This window comes from Crocodylus porosus, unplaced genomic scaffold, assembly GCF_001723895.1.
Source record: "Crocodylus porosus isolate Cpor-Errol unplaced genomic scaffold, CroPor_comp1, whole genome shotgun sequence".
NCBI classification, from domain to species: Eukaryota; Metazoa; Chordata; order Crocodylia; family Crocodylidae; genus Crocodylus; species Crocodylus porosus.
This window is the reverse complement of record NW_017728917.1, coordinates 8,804,153-8,821,277: the sequence shown is the minus strand read 5'-3', so window position 1 is coordinate 8,821,277 and position 17,125 is coordinate 8,804,153. Positions and strand designations below refer to the sequence as shown.

Here is a 17,125-nt window from a genome sequence, read left to right as displayed (position 1 = left end):
GGTCGCAGTACAGACCAAGGGAGAGGGCTGTAAGTGCTTGCCTCTGTGCTGCTGCCTGGACTCGTGCTGCACAGGGTTTTTTCCAATTTGCAGACTGCTCAGAGCCTGTCGCGAGGTGCTTTTTACTTCCTTCAAATTGACAGAGATTAAAAACAAACAAACAACAGGATAAAGCTGAACACAGCAAAATCGCTTCCATTTAAAATAACATTACACATTTCATTTCTTCCACAAAGCTGGAAAAGGATCATTTGTTTTTGATCAGTGCCACTATACTCATCACAGTAGATCTGTCTTTTCTGGTTTTGGCAGCTATTGTAGGTGATACAGGTATAGTTCACAGACAAGTTAAGAACACCTTGCTTGCAGTACAGAATTTGAACTACAGTCAATAAGCCTTGCATCTTTTAATGATGGAATAATTGGGGGGGGGGTTGCCCCTCACGAATTACTTTGCAAAACAGAGGTAGCCCTTGTTGGATTCTTCAGACACGAAGACCATAACACACTCCCAGAAAGTATCAAACCTGCCAAATGCACAATCAAACGATGAGAGGCCATCTTACAGAAAGCAGAGAGCCAAAAGATCAAACCATTCCCTGCGTCTGAGACTTGCAAGGTCTTCACCGGTTCTTAAAATAACTCCCCGTGCATTACTTAATGTCACTCTTAACGATTTTGTGGCTGCATTACAATTCTCAACTTGAAACTTGACCTCCTGTAATTAAGGTAATAACACAAAAGGCTCTTCCCTCTGCCCCCTCCCCGACCACAGGGAACCAGCCTTCACAGCATTTATTCAGGCAAAGCCACTGGTACTTTCAGTCTCCAGCCATATGAATTTGGGGCTGCTTTTCAGGACGACACTCGCAGGGAGTGTTGAACACACTCCCACAGTCCACTCAGACGCCACGTACTCCTGGCGTGACTTGGGGGCGACTGGGTCTTTTTTATTTGCCTAGCTTTTATTTCAGAGAGAGAGCGAGCTTGTGGGCAAACTTCTAGTTCTCCTGCCTTGAACCGTAATACTCAGATTCCCCTTTTACAAAATGCTCCATCGCATGGTATTTGTGGTGGCCACTCTTTTGAATCACCCCTGCTAGGATCTTGCAGGTTTTCTTTGGAGCTCAGATTTTTTTTTGCATCTCTTTCAAGTGAGACCCAGCATAAGCCTCGTCTGCCTTGCAAGCCTTCGTTCACCCTGCCAGGAAAGCAGCGACGCAGAAGTCGGCCCATCTTTACAGGGAGAATTAAAAAAAAAAAATCAACTCCACTCTCTGTTTACAACAGAGTGATACCCTTGGTCATGGTCATGTGAAAATATTTTTGAGGTATCCTTTAACAACCTTTAAATATTGAAGCCTAAAAACAATATTTGCTGTTTTACCTTTGAAGCTTTAACAAAAGCTTTGTTTTAGCATTTACCTCCGTGTGCAATAAGAGTTAATAATCAAATCCATCCCAACCCCCACAAATGTTAAACAAAAAGATAAAAGAAATGCAAATAGCTATTGTCATGGAAAGTTAAAGTACCTGTCTGTATTTTTAAGTGAAAACTATTATCTCTATCAATCAAAATTTAAGAATACAATAGCGCTAATCACACAAGGTGCTTTGACTGAGGTACTTTGCCTTATAAAAAGTTTTTTTTTTCCCTTCTGAAACCAGAGTATAAAAGTAATATACTTACAATTAGATAGGGTATTTGTAATTTTGTTATTAAAAACCCTCAGCAGTCTTATTGTTAATAAATGCTTCCGAGTCTGTAGGCTGATTTGCACCCAAGAAGACCAAAGTCCCCATGTATTTTAATAAGGTTGATGAAATTTGATTCAGATCCTCACACTTTCCAACATGTGGTGGAACAGCACACTCTTCTGTTTGAGAGGAGTTACTCAAATGAAGGAAATAGTTAATTGGTAACCAAAACTACTACTACTGGCCTCAGTGCACATTTTCCACATTTCTCCAGATCCTCTACATATTACTGCAGTCTGCTTTGAAGACTTGCCCCTTTGTCATTCTCCACACCCCCCCCCCCACTTAATTTTTGGTATAAATTTTCTCTCCTTGGACTCCGGAGAGGAAAGTGGCATGCTGTTACTATTACAGCCTGCGCCGGCTACGACGGTATATACTGTGCAGGCACACAGCATGGATTTTCGAGAAAGTCATTTTTTAAACTAATTTATTCAGCCTGAATCAGAAACTGAGCTGCACGGTTAATAAGTACGAGAGCAAGCAACAGTAATTACATCTATATTAAAAGAAAGAGCTGGAGATTAAAATACCTATAGTAAACAGTTAAGCCAGGATGCCATTATGCAAACTCTGCTCTCAAGAAGGGATGTCTCCCACACTGAGGAGCAATAGGACTGTCATTCCCCCCCCCCCACCGCAATATCAGGTTTCCGACTCTATAGTCCTGGTACTCTGCATCATGGCTAACATCTCTAGTGTGCTATTAATATCAATGAAGAGCCGATTCAATTTCCACATAAGAAAAACCTTCCTATTACAGCACAGACATTTTGGTGAGGACCCTTGCTTGGGGAAACAATAAAGCCCAGAGTTTCTTGCTGCTTTTACAGTTCTGTGTTGCGTGCTGTTCGCAAGCTTTTAGCAAACAATGGAAGCATTATCTTCAGGATAGTTACAAAACAGGATTTCTTAGTAGGAAGAATAACAACGTTGAACTCATTCCCCCCCCCAGTACCTGTCTGCTGCAATACAGTATTTAACTCTATGCTCCAGAAGCACCTGTATTCTTGATCTAATTCACTGCAACAAACTGCCTAAAGAGGTCTGGACAATAAATACTAATCAAGCATTTTGTGCAGGGTGATAAAATGGAGCAGAAGCAAAAACTCCCATAGTCTAACGTAGCACAAACTTACCCATCAATGAGGAGGAACAAGGCTTTGAGCTGTACAGTAATTCCCAACCAACTGCAGAAAGTTGAGAGTTTGAAAACACTGAAGCACTTGGACTATCCAGGGCTTTCTGTGCTTCAACACTGGCTGCAGTGTAAGGAAGGACTGAAGGTATGTGGTCTAAACACAACAAAAGCCACTGCCTTACTCTAGATTAAATATGCAGGAAGAGGCCCCTTTGCATAAACACAAACACTCAGCAAATGAGTAACTGGCTCAAATCAGACGCCTGCTGTGCATGCTACCTGTCCTGATCTCTGACAAGCTACACAGCTTGTTTAAGGGGAAAGCAGCGAAAAAAAAAAAAGCACCCGCTTAAAATGCTCTGTTCACGTAAAAATAGTCAACAACCACTACTGAACACAACTCACTTGTGTCGAACCTGCAAACTGCTCTGGCAAAGAAAAATAAAAAAATCATCAATCATAAAAAATAAAAATCCAAAAAAAAATAAAAATAAAAATAAATAAAAATCGATCAATCATTTCTCGTGGCCACTTTGGCTCATCCACAATCACCACCAAACCAGAAACGGACCAAACACCACCTATAACATTCATCTGTCAGTCACTTACGAGGGCAATTCATTTTAAATCTGACCCATTTCTTCCCAAAGTGGGCTGAAAATGAACAGCAGCACGCTCCCTTGAGTGAGCATATCAAATCTGAATCCCTACTATGTGTGCTGGCCCTGTGTTTAGTTTTGCACATAAAAAGACATTTCACATACAAGCTATGTTGTAATTCTTGCAAACCAGCTATTTAATACACTCCTTTTTACAAGTTATTTGGGGGAAAATTAAGACCTTTCTGGAGTTTTCTTTCAAAATGTTCTTTCCAAAATAACCTCCGCAAAATGTTTCCCCAAAGTATATTTACTTCCAAAAACAACTAAAAATCAGAGACCACGCTTCCCACCAACCATCCCTGGGCATTTATTATTACAATTAAATATACATAATTAAATACAACAATTTATTCCTGTTTCTAAAGAAAATAAATTATGTTGCAGTCTCATTCATCCTTCTATCCCCAGAACAGAACTGAGAAGCAAAATTTTAAAGCAATTGGAATTCTCTAGTGTCCTTTCTTAACTTAAGGAGTCAAATCACATTGACCTCTTATTGTAAGTCCCAGCTACATGTTGGTTTTGGTAATTTAATTATTTTTTAATAACTTGCAGTATTAAATGATTGCTATTGAAACATAAATAAGATTATGCTCCTGTGTCTTCTCTCTTACTGCTGCAGACTACAGTGTGGCATGTACTGAACTACTGCTCTGTTCCATACCTACATTGCATTGTGAAAGATCAAACTGCACACAGAAAAAAAAAAAAAAAGAGGATTTGGACTTTAAAAGACGCAACACATACTCCCTGGATTCAGCACAGGTGATTCGGCAAGATGCTGCCTACCACTACCAGTTCCAGCGGGTTGCCAGCCTGTATAGTTGGACTAATCTATTTTATTGTGCTCCTGGAGCATGGAGGAGGAGACAGGGTTTACTTTCCCCTGGATAAACTCACAGAGTTAAAAGGGAGAGAAAAAACAAAACAAAACAAAACAAACCCACCACCAAAAGCTAGTAAAGCCTAACAGGATAAAAATCCTCCATGAAGGGAGCCCAGAAGAAATTTTAGAGCCCCTATATTGTTCACTATTTTTGCATTGAAATGACCTTCCAAATAAGGTGTTAGATAATACGGTTCACATAGATGATAGTGATCTAACCTTGATGCAAATAAACCATAGAACAAAATTTAATCAGTATATCACTGTGTAAAAGCCTTTGTCCATCCCAATGGAGCTTCTAATGACTGTTTTGGCAGTTCTGGCTGGTAGTTATGCCCCCCTGCTCATATATATCTCATACTGGTTGAGCAAGCTAATGGAACTGCTGTTAGTGGAATCCAATATTAATGCTCTGTATCGTGCAAAACTGGATGCAACTGAATATATTATACAATTATAGGTAGTATCTAATTCCATAGGTCTTAGATACTGGATGCTAAATTAATATTTTAATAGGGAAAAGTGAAACAAATACTACATTTCAGGTAAGATATCTGTGAATTGTGGATCTGCCAGTCTTCCTGCTACTCTATGTTGAAGCAAACCAAGCAGACATAGGACTCGGACAAAAATTGGTAGGCAAGCTTTGGATGCTGAGTGACACATACTGATGCACAGAGTCAAAGATGTCATCTTCATGCAAGCTCCACTAGCTATAAGCTTGAGAGAAAATGAAACAAAACAAACAAAAAAAAGAGGTTGGGGGGGGGGGGGAGAGTGGAGTGAGACCTCCAGAAAATAAACAGGGTGTACAGTTTCAAAGGCTACAGACACAGACATTTCATTGTTCAAGCCAATTATCAGTGGAAAATAATAACAACAGATGGATTCAGAGTCACTGACTTTTCATATGCACTTCATCTCTGCACAACAGATGATGAAATGCGAGAGCTATCTCGGAAAGGCAAAACATCTTTCAGTAAAAGAACTCTATACTCCAGATGGGGACCTGCTAGGGCAGCTGATTATCTTCTTATAATGTTGTAAGATAGACTTACTAAAACATTTCAAGAACTGATCAGATAGGATGAGTACAATGGCATCATTATTAGAAGTAGTCGCTTCAGACTTGTGACTAAACCAGTTAAGAGATTTCACTAAGGTTAAAACGGGAGGTTTTCCTGTTTTCACATCAAGTGCTCTTGGTCCCAAATAAAGGGCCTGATCGCCTCATTCACAAGCCGGGGAGAAATTTGGTGCGACTCTGGCCTGTACCGGAAGTAGCACAGGGGTTGGGAGCTTTCCCTCGGACAGCAAAAGGGTACAAGTCTCTCCTAACAAACACAGGCATTGCTTACACACAAGGTGGGCTTGCACACGCGTGTTCCTCGCTACTTTGTCCAAAGAGAATTAAGCAAATATACAGCTATTTTGATAGTTTTCATAAGAGAAGAGCAGAAGCATACCTACCTTCTACGTCAATATGGGCCAGAGGTACAAGCTCGCCAACTCAACGGAGTGACACTAGCATGCAATAGGTGTAAGGGGCCTGGACCTTTCCAATCTTACTTACACACCTCTTACAACAACGTTTTATGGGAAATAAAGCATAATTTGCTTTCAAAGGGAAATAACAAATGTGTGTAAATTTTGGTGGTTCTGGTGATAAGCAGTTCCATCAAACGTCACATAAACATCCAGTTAAGAGCCACCTACCCACCACAATCTTCTCCCACTCAACCTTAATACCACAAACTGTGTTTTTGATAACATGAATCAGGTGTACCACAATCTCAAAACCTAAAGTAAGTAATGGAAAAATTAGCTCATTAATCTTTAGGGCAACATTGCTTTATTGGAAGAATGCTATCTAACTAGCACATTTAAAATAACTAGTTGCCATTTCTACAGTTTGTTCTCCAAAACACTGCGAGGATTTTTTTTTTTTTTAATTACTTACTTTGTAAATTAATATCCTTGGGGGGGAGGGGAAAAGGGGGGGGGGTATCTGAAGCTGTGCCTATTGCAAACTTGTTTAACAAGTATAACACTATTTGATAAAGTACAGTTCTGTTGACTTCACCAATGTACAATAATGGAAAGAGGGGTGTTTCCCCCTCTTTCCAACACTGTTCATCAAAAGTAAATTCAGAGGGGAACACACAACCACAGAGAAAATTTTGCCCAGGGCAAATTTCTGCAACTGCTTTAAGAAGCAAACAAGAACACAAAAGATGTGTAATACAACCATCTGGCTCTACTCATGCTGTATCAATAATCCCCAAAATTTATCCCCACCCCCTTAATCAACCCACACTGATGCCACAAAACCAAATGGCATCACTTATGCTTCCTGCCCATCACATTTTAAAATTGCGTTTAATATGCATACAGTACTTATTTGCATGTTAATCAATTTCTTGAAGAAAAAAATATTTTTGCTTCTTAAATTATTAGTTCTGCTTTTTTCTACTTATTCACATAGGGAACTGTAAAACCACCAAGAAAGTCCTTGTGGTAAAGATATTCTCATATCGACACTCTGCGTCAGGTATCAGGATAACTGGTCAAAATTTCAATCTCTTCGTTTCTCTAGTTTAGTGTCAGTGTGAAAATAGCAGAACATGAATAATGATGTGCCAGAGAAATTGTGTGCTTAAGGAATAGGGGTAAATTATCAAGTTTGAATCTGATTTTCGATCTGATGCTGTATTGTGTCCTCAGATGGGATATGATAGAAGAAATATGAATGAAAAAGTAACTGCTCTTTACATTTTTTCCATCTAGGATATCATAAATTTGCACCAATTATTTGAAACTGCCCACAATCAAGGAATCAGCCTGCTGTTTGGCACTGCAAAAAAAAAAAAATGAATATTTTCTCATAGAGGTGTGAGGCTTTAAAACTGGAATGTCAAAGCATAAATATTTCCTTCTCCTGTGGGGACTAAATGGCCATTTTACTTTATTTACTGGACAGGGTGGATCCCAAAATGCAGCTCTGGGACCAGTGCACAACACTGAGCCAAATTTTCTTTCGATGGCAGAAGCGGCCAAAAATGCCTATGGAAAAAAAAAAAAAAATGAGTAGCACGGCAAACTCATAGGGGATTCGTCTTCTCTAACAGCTCCCTGCGAATTAGGCTGCTCACTGCCCTGCACGTCGGAGCTAGGCACCAGCACACGGTGTCTTTAGCTGGTAATATTCATCATGCTACTTATTAAGACCCCTAGAGCATAGGCTAGCATATCATAGGCTAGGGGGACACAACACGTTCTGGCAATATCTATCCCGTATTCATAGCGTCGCTTGCAAAAATTGATTCCTATTAGCCAGTCGCATCTCCCCAGTCTCGTGAAGTAGCAATCCTTTGGGGCACGCCATAATGTGCCTTGCTATGTTAAACCCTACTGACTCGGTTTCAACTCTTGATTTTTGCTACTGTGGGATTACCAAGACATGCTCCTTGGCGCTCAAAGGATCTTCACCCTGAATAACAGCAACGCACTCATCCCATAAGCAGGTCTGGTTCTTAGTAGGGCTGAGCATCTCCTGGGAAATGCCAAATACCCTCAACTTTTGCAAGCATCTAACACCTGGCAAGAGGAACCCAGCAGCTCGTCTGCTCAGGCCTGTTACGAAGAACATGCTGAACCAGGACGCAACATCCTTTACAAGCACTTCTGCTATTCAGCATTGCTATTACCATCTATTATTTGTACCAGCCTAATGCTTCGGCGCCTCGGTAAGAAGGCAAGACCCCAGCATGGGGAGCACGGTACAAAGCGACGCGCCAAGTGGCTAGACAGCCGGGGCTTCTAGGCACGAGAAGGTGGCTAGACAGACCAAGAGAAGTAGGAGTCGATGAGGCAAATCTGGTCAGCGTGATCAGCAGTCTCGACACCAGCTTAACCACCATCATGCTTCTGGTTGCCACCACGGCAAAGGAGTGCTTCGAGGAGGGTTTTGAAAGAGGATAACAAGTTTGACTGTTGCTGTGTACGGGGAGCTCCTCCCAACCACAGCATCATTCGCACTGCTTATGCGGGCAGCCTTATCCGAAAAGGTTGGCTTCGAGCCCTACGTGTTTAACTGAAAGAACAGCTCGCTACTGTTTGGGGTTAACTGTGATCTTGAGGGAAAATCACCGGTGTAACCAGAATGATTCATACTGTGAAAGCTTGACATCAAAATGGTATCAAAAACAATACTTCAAAGCCTGTCTATCTCAGGAATTTCAGCGCGCCGATCACCATGGTATCGAGGTGCTGACTCAAAGTTCTTATTCTTAATGGACTATCTTCCTATAACAACATACCCCAGCCAAGGTCTGTTTGGTGTTAAAAACTCCGCTGTAACCAAATAAAATGTGCATTGCGTAGAGAAACAAGAAACAGCGTGCCTACACCCCTGCTCTGCCTCCGCTCGGGCCTTGCTCAAGCAAATCGTCTTCTGCAGCCAAGGCCACGTCGAGCCCTCTAGCAAATGACTCCCTCACCCGAAGTTCAGATCCGCCGGGAGCGGGGACTGGCTGCTACCAGCCGAGAGCACCTCTCAAAGAGCTGGCCAGAGGGAGACGTCTTTTTGGTTCGTCTCGTATAGAGCTGGTGCTGGTGGACCACGAGAGGTCCCTGGTTTGATCAGCAAATGCAGTTGTGTGAAGAACACACACGATGAATCCAGCCACTGGACAGGGGCTTGCACTAGTTGCTTAGGTCTGCTCCAGTGTCTGGCCACCGACTGGCGGGCACAAACGCATGGCTCCTTTCCAGGCATAGGTTAGCCCAGCTGGAGCCAGATGACAAGCTACTAAAGATATTCTTCTAGTGGTAGCATCTGGCTCTTTGGCATGCTCCACGTGTGGCTGAGCCGGTTGTTTTAAAGCTGTGTCTTGGTTAGGCTGATGCTTGGACTCTTTTTCCTTCTGTAACAGGTAAAGTTATAGCTTTTCAACTGCCAAGGCTTGTCCTTACCAAGGCCAAGGCTAGTTGCCTTATTTCAGGGGAGGATACCGCTGACCCGTGGGCAGCTGAATTTCCTGTCCTGCTTTAGGAGTAAGTTGAGGTGCAGTACAAACCCTGAACGCTTGTGGCCTTTGCTGGGAGGCGAATGGAGGCAACTGTTTTCTTTGGGAAGACGTGTATTTGTACTGGTGCTGTCCGTACCTACATCCAGGCACCAAGCTGGGATCACAAACACTTTGTTCATTTTTTAAGTTTTCAGTTTTGCTTTTCACATTTCACCTCCTTGATTGTGCACTTTCTTTGTAGGAATCATTCTGGCATCCCACAAACACAGGGCTCAGAAACCTCACATACACCTGGGCTATGGAAAAGAGGCTTATATTTTCCAAACCGAAATAAAACCCTTTTATGCATGAACCAGGTTTGCAAAGCCATTCACCACATCCTATGCAAGCCTCTGCGATGGTTTAGGAAAGAGGTGGTGCTGCATGGCTGCAGACACGCCAGCGTTGGGTTGAGGGGCCAGCCACATCTGAGGAATACTTCCAAAGCAGGATTACCTTCTAGGGAGCTCTCCTACACTCAGCTCCCCCACCATAAATTTCGATCAACCTCTATTTTACTTGCACCGGTGTGGCACAGGAGAATTCGCTCCCGTCTTTTTTCTCTTCCCAAGAAAAACTAAAGGCGCGATGCAAATGAAGTGCGAGCTTGAAGCTGCCCAGGCCAAAATATGATAATAATGCATTCAGAAGTCTGATTTAGAGGAATACAGGTCTAGTGCAAACACCAGAACCTCTTAAATAACGCTTCAAGATCAAGTCCTGTGCATTTCTGGAAACCACCAAAATGTCATGAAGTTTTGCTTAAACATAACACTTGTATTTATAACACGTTCTCGGTTATCCAGGTAGTTTAGACCACACACTGGGAAAATGTGCATCCTACAATGTACGAATTAAGACTCCTCTTCCACCCTCCATCCATGGGCTGACCTTCCACTGGCACACGTGAAAGTTTTATACACGTGGACCTAAACATTTCTTCTTCTTTTTTTAATTATTTTTTTAATTGGTAGAAAAATAAAATCCCACCAGTAATCTATTTCTGTTGCCCTTGCTGCCCTTCTTCCTCTCCCACTTATTTCACAACGGAACATTTTAAACCACTAGAAATCTTTGTGGTGAGGATGATGTCATACAAGACACAAGATCAGGTGTGAGGTATGGTATGAATAAATACTTATCCACAACCACACTTAAATTTTCAATGGTTGGGCATCAAGGGACAAAGGCGTTTTTATGCAGAAATATTAACCGAGAGTTTAATTTTAAATGGTCTGAAAAAAAAAATTAACAGCATAGCGTGCAGGCTGAAAAACACCACCAAAAAAAACACAAAACAAAACCAAAAAAACCCGCAAAAAACACAACTTCTTTCCCTCGTTGCGAGAAAGCAATTCTGAGTTTTAAAAGTTACTTCTCTCTACATTAATAAATACAGGGTGCTTGATTATTTCTTCTTCTAAGTCACTGATACCAGCAGGATAATTGTACTTTTTGCACTGGTAATGAAAGCCCTCCCTTGAAAATAAACATATATTTTACAGTAATCAAGCAGGAACTAATTTTGGTACTTTTTCAAGAAGAGCCATTTACTTTGGCACTGAAATGCAATGTGTTGTAGAGACTAAGAATACTCTAACCTAACACAAGAAAAATTAGACTTGAGAACTAACACACAGTGAAAGACAAATTTAAAGCAGCCTTCTTGTGTCCTGACATAAGAATATAAAAAGGACACGAGCAAGAAAAGATTAGTTTACATACTTTTCAATCACAGCTGCCGCTCGGTAACCACAATACCTTTAAAATGACATTCTAAGGAAACAGATCCAGTGTGGCTGCAGCAACGGCTAGATGTAGCTCACGTGAAATTCAAAGGGTATTTTTGTTATTTACACACTTCACCTCGCTCTGAGCCCCTGAACAATTATGACGAAAAGATTTTTAGCATGATTAATTTAGAAATAATCTGGTGATAAACAGAGTGCGCTGCAAGGGAGTCGAGGGAGCAAAAATTTTTGTCGCCGGCCTTAGATGTCGAAACAGTTTCAGGGAGAGGGAAAGAGCAAGTCACATCTTCTTGGCTAATGTTTAATTGGGTGCCAAAGATGCCTCCTAAGGACCTCTGAACCATCCCTGGTGGCCCCTCTCTCTGCAAGGCTATGAGGCCTTTCTGTATAAACTAAAGTAATATTAAATTTAATCAAACCATTCAATTTATAAATCACTTTTGTGCACACTTCAGTCCCAAGTCCTGTTTCATTACATAATTTAAAAAAAATATTTGCACATTGCAACCACTAAGCATCAGCTGTGAAGTTTCATAAGACTCACTTAACACTGGAGTTGGAGAACAAATGTATTTAATAAATGCAGAGCTAACTACAATAATGCCGTTCCTCCAACTGCAAAATCACTTAGCATATCCCGGGAAAAAAGGTGAGGAAACTTTTTCACTGTTTCAGTGTAGATGGCTGGCACTGCTGGCTGTGGGGAAAGCCACCCAATCTCCCCGACAGTTATCCTAGCTACTCCGATGGGCACCCGAAGTCGGTGCTGAGGAGCTAACAAAGCCATGTCCATCCCATTCTTTGCCTCCTTCTAAGAGAGCCAACTCCTCCTCCTGCCTCTTTCTTTCTGGTTCTTTACCTTTGATTTTTGCCCTTGTCCTCTTTTCCTCGGCCTCTCTGTTTTGCCCTCTTTTTACTGCTACTCTACCCATCAACTCTTTGCCGGGTCCCCAATTACCCGTTTTATTACTCTCACAACTTTTTGTCCTCCCAAGCCCACTCCCCCAACAAGCTAATCCTTCCCCATCATGTTCCCCCACCCCACATCCCTTTTCTCACTCCTGCTGGGCATGGAGTTTTTAAAGAAAGCCTTTCTAAAAAGTAAAACAGGAAAGAGGAGAAAGGGGAAAGTAGGAAGAAAAGCAGTGTAACCAGGCCAAGCAGGACTCGACACCTTCCAGTAATAGCTATGGAGGTTCCTGGGCGCAAAGGAAAAATAAGCGTGGCAAAACTGGTTTCCATCTGTATCACTTAAGGCAGAATTTAGCGGCATACTGCATGTAAAATGGCTTTGTTTGCAGACACAGAAGAAAGTTGTGATTACAGCAAACCGGGGCGTGATGGAGGTCAAAATCAATCTGGGACCAGCGGTGATCTTACAGGGAAAGGAAAGGAAACGCTAAGAGTTGTCCACTCCCCGTCCCTCTCCTGAGTCTTTGAGGCTGAGCTGCGGGCACCAGGACAGGCTTCCTGCTCATCCGTGTATAACACAGCTTTAAAGTCTTACAGTTCTTAGGATGCTTTTTTGGTAGGAGACCTGAGCCTCGATTTTTTCCCGGAAAAGAAAAACAAGCTATATTTGGTCTGCCCTGGATTCAAGAAGTTCTTGATAATCCCTGCACTGGAAACAATTTGAATTAATAAAGGGTAAGTTTTCAAGATTATAATATTCTTTACTAAGCCAATGGATACACCTCTGCATTCACTGCCCTGACAAATAGTACAGCTCTTGAAAGTCTGCTTGTATTAGTTTTATGGACCTATTCTACTGCTTAAATCAGGTCTCATTAAAATTACCATCCACACAAGTTCTCCCACTGGGAAATCTACATGCCACAGCTCCTCCAGTTCCGCGGGCAGTGCTCGAAGGGGGTTGCATATTGCAAAATAGCTGTGGACATGGGAGGGGGGGAAGGAGCACAGAAGAGAGCAGGAGGACGTCAGGACAGCAAAGAAGTTACTCCTTATCTTCCTGTGATTTTAAGTGGCACAGCTTTCGCTTATGAGGTGCAGCTGCACCCAAGGAGAAAAAAAATATATATACTGCTGTAAGACATCAGGAATTTAAAAAAAGAAAAGAAAAAAGGAGTCACTCGCAAGGCCAAATCTGGCTTCAAACGCCTATTTTATTACTGAAATGGCAGCCTAATATGCAAACACTGCACCTGACAACTACCACTAAGCACACAATCTGCACACTGGCCCTTCAGTTTAATTTTTAATAGCAACAGTACTTAAATCTTAGCATAAATTTATTAATGTTCAAATGAATACAATTAAAGGCCATCATTACATCTTTGTTTTCTTCTGTGTTAATGACCTGGAAGATCTCTTTGCCATTTGTACTTGCAAGGATTATTAGAAATATATTCAGAAACAGTTGTTTTGGCAAAGAAGCAAAAACCTTTGCCTTTTAAATTTAAAGGAAGGGGAATAATGAATAATATATCTTCTGATTCTTCTTCTGCCCCGATATATATAATGATATATAAAACGTTCATTTATTATTATCATACATCCTAGGAAGCAGACATGCAAAATTACTTTTTTTTCTGTCTTATAAGGCTCATTTATCATGCAGAATGTCCTTCAAATAGGTAGCCCTAAAATCCCAATTTACAGAGACATTTTTTAAAGCCGAATTCCTGAATTCTTCAAACAGGCCTGCCCTCCTGCTGCTTCAAATGAAAACTTTATGATATTGAAATATCTGGATTTGGAGAAAGGAAGGAATGTTTCGTATTTTGTTTAAAAAGTTACTGACCTTGGCAAATTAACTTGCAACTGCTTTTTGTGCCAAAACCGAGCAACGTTTATTACCAACAAAAGCACTTGCAGCCACCTTTAGGCTAAGTTCACACAAGAAAAGTATTTATTAAAAAGGCATTAATTTTATGTAATGTCTGTGATCTTTGGGTGGGGAAAGGAAACAATATAAATGAAGCCTATATATACACATACCGCATATCAGTCATTCTTAACACTTTAACACAGAGAAGAATGAAGCAAATTCTGGTAATAGCAAGTTATTTTCTCCCAGTTTTCAACGGGGGGTGGGGGAAAAAAAATCCTCCCAAAACCCAAAATCAAAAACATCAAAATCCTCTTGCTATTACTGGCCTAGTTTTATTTTTTTTTTATATACATATTATACACATATATATATACACATACACACACACATATACATATATACACATATACAAATACACACACACACACAAAATCACAATTAATATGGCTGGACATATTCTGGCTAAGGTTTGAAAGATTTTTCTATTGGCTTATAAAATAAGGTCATAAGTGGGGGTTGTTATATATAACATGTATACGTATACATGTTATATATATAAATGCATATATAACAACCCCCTCTTATGACCTTATTTTAAAATGCAATAGAAAAATCTCACAAACATTAGCCAGAATATGCCCAGCCAGAACACACAGAGTAACATTAGCCTGCAACTTGTCAGCAAAACAGAAATTTGATCCTGTTCTTCCATCCTACAAAAGCCCTATATTAAACATACACCAGTGCATTTCGGGGTATGACTATTCTACCAAAGAGAGATACATCCGCTATGATCCTGGTTTCTACAAATGCTGCTTTTGCAAAAATCTCGATTTCTGAGTTTCCCATTTGCTGTCCTCTTAAGAACTGACCACCTCTCTCAGTCTAAGGAATACCCTCCTCCCTGACCCGAGGAGAGGGTTTAGCAATCAAATGAACAAAAACACCACACTGCCAAGTAAAACCACTTTTCACCTATACCACACATGCCATCGCTCCGGACTATGCCATTTCCCCTCAGTCCAAACAAAGGACAGAGACCCGTCCCCAAATACAGGGGACACTGAAGAGCACTCAGGTTTTTAGTGCTTATTAAATTTAGAGGCTACCCAAGTTGACTTATCCTCAACACAGTAACCGCACGAAGAACACTTAATCTAAAACTCTAGTTCCAGGGGAAAAAAAAGGTGACCTGGGAGAAGGCAGGAACAGAACAGCCCGAGTCAGCATGGACAAAAGCAGGAGATAAAGGAGGGAACAAAAGTGCTTAATTACAAAAAACAAAATATTAGAAAACCAATCTCGTGCTAACAATTTGCATGTTGGGGATTACCTAGGGATGAGCAAGATTCAAATTTATTAAGCTACCTTAAAGAATGGATTCCCAAAGAGCTTGTGCTGAACTCAAGGAATGATCCCATTAAAGTGGAAAGAGCATGCAAAATGCCCTTGAGAAACATGGTTAATGCCACAAACAGTGGGGAAACAATCGCTACTAATATCTTCCATTTTCATAACCTAGAAACAAAAGGTGAGTGTTGAAAGGAGAGGGCAAGAGTGTTCTTTAAAAAGACAGCGCATCATGTATTTTTTCCCCTGATATAGGTCACACAAGTCGGATAAAAAGGCAGCCTTTATCCCACTAAAATAAGACTCCTAAGGACAGAACAATGATGTCTCTTCTCACCCATAGCCAGCCCAACCAGAGGCACATCTCTCTTCTCAGCTGTGGAGTGGAAGAAAAATGATTGGGCAAAATCAGTAAGAGGAAGAAAAAGCTTGGAAAAGCACAATTGCAGCTACCAAAGTTGCTGTGATAACACCTGGGTCGGCCCGCATCTGAGCTTTGCAACTCTGGGCGCCTATACACATGCCCAATGCCTGCTCTGACACGTTTTAATTAGAATGCATTGAGGCAGGCTCCATTCACTGAGTCTGCTGGAGCACTCTAATTAAAGCACTCCAGCAGCTCAAATTATGTGGGTCTAATTATGAGGTCAAGTGTATTCACCATCCCCATGTTTCAAAATGGCAGCGGGGGCACTTTAACTAAAGCTCATTTGATCTAATTAAAATGCCCACCTCCCACCCAGAGCACATGCAGAGACGTCTTTCTGATTGTATAAGGGTTACAAACTGCATCACATGAAAATACTGACGCACAGAAGCGAGCCAGTGAGGCTACTCCGCCACACCGTTGAATGCACCCATTAAATGCGACTCAAAATATTTTCATGATGCTTTGGGAATTTGCCCCTTAAAAATCACAGCGAGGCAAGGAACATCCCATGATGCAGTGAACTGTCCTGGTAGACCAGGGGTTTGACTCTTCTAGAAAAGCTACTTCCAGCACCGTTTCTGAGCTGATGTTTTCTTCCCACCTCCGCTCCATCAGCAGGGTGGCCGTGCTGTTGTCTTAGGACTGCTCTGCAGACTATTTGCGTTCCCCCGCTCCGTTTCAGAGGCCTTGTTTAAACACCAAGTGTTTAAACACTTTTAAAACACTTTTAAAAAGGGATTAAAACACTTTTAAAAAGGGAATTTCACTGCTTAATTTAACTGCTTCCCTTTCACTGACTGCTTATAGCCAGGAGTACCCTATAGTTAGTCTCTTCTGCCTGGACTCTCACCAGCTCACACTGCCTTCCTACTGTGTTTCCTGTCCCCTTCCTGCCCATCCAGAAGATGGAAGTCAGGACAAGCCACCAGGAGAGAGGAAACAAGGAAGAAAAATCTCTTTCATCGCTGCAATTTGGCCTCTCTTGTAGGTAGCTGTCTTCTTCCTACCTCTACCCTTTCACCCCACTCAGCAAAGCAGTTATGGGGCAGGGAGGGTCTAAGGGAAGCATGTAGGAGCCCAAGCAGAAATACTACAAAGCTAACGAGTTTCTATGAAGTCGGGAAAGGATCTGTGGAGCGGAGGTTTTTAAGACCTGGCTAGATAAAGCCTTGGTTGAGATGATCTAGTTGGGGATGGTCCACCTTTGTGCAGGGGGTTGGACTACATGTGACCTGAGGTCCCTCCCAACCCTCATTTTGTATGATTTTATGATCCCTAAACTTC

At 41.5% G+C, this 17,125-nt stretch overlaps 1 protein-coding gene across 8 annotated transcripts in view; it reads right to left on the bottom strand.

The window, feature by feature from the left end:
- Positions 1 to 17,125, bottom strand: part of FOXP1 (forkhead box P1) — a 442,485-nt gene that overhangs the window by 260,272 nt on the left and 165,088 nt on the right. Inside the window, exon 1 of one of the 8 annotated variants that reach the window (XM_019536647.1) lies at positions 2,898 to 3,011. The exons of the other annotated variants lie outside the window; for them this stretch is intronic. The gene's annotated coding sequence lies outside the window, so the exon portion shown is untranslated. Of the gene's footprint in view, positions 1 to 2,897; positions 3,012 to 17,125 lie in introns of those variants that run through there. 8 annotated transcript variants of the gene reach the window in all.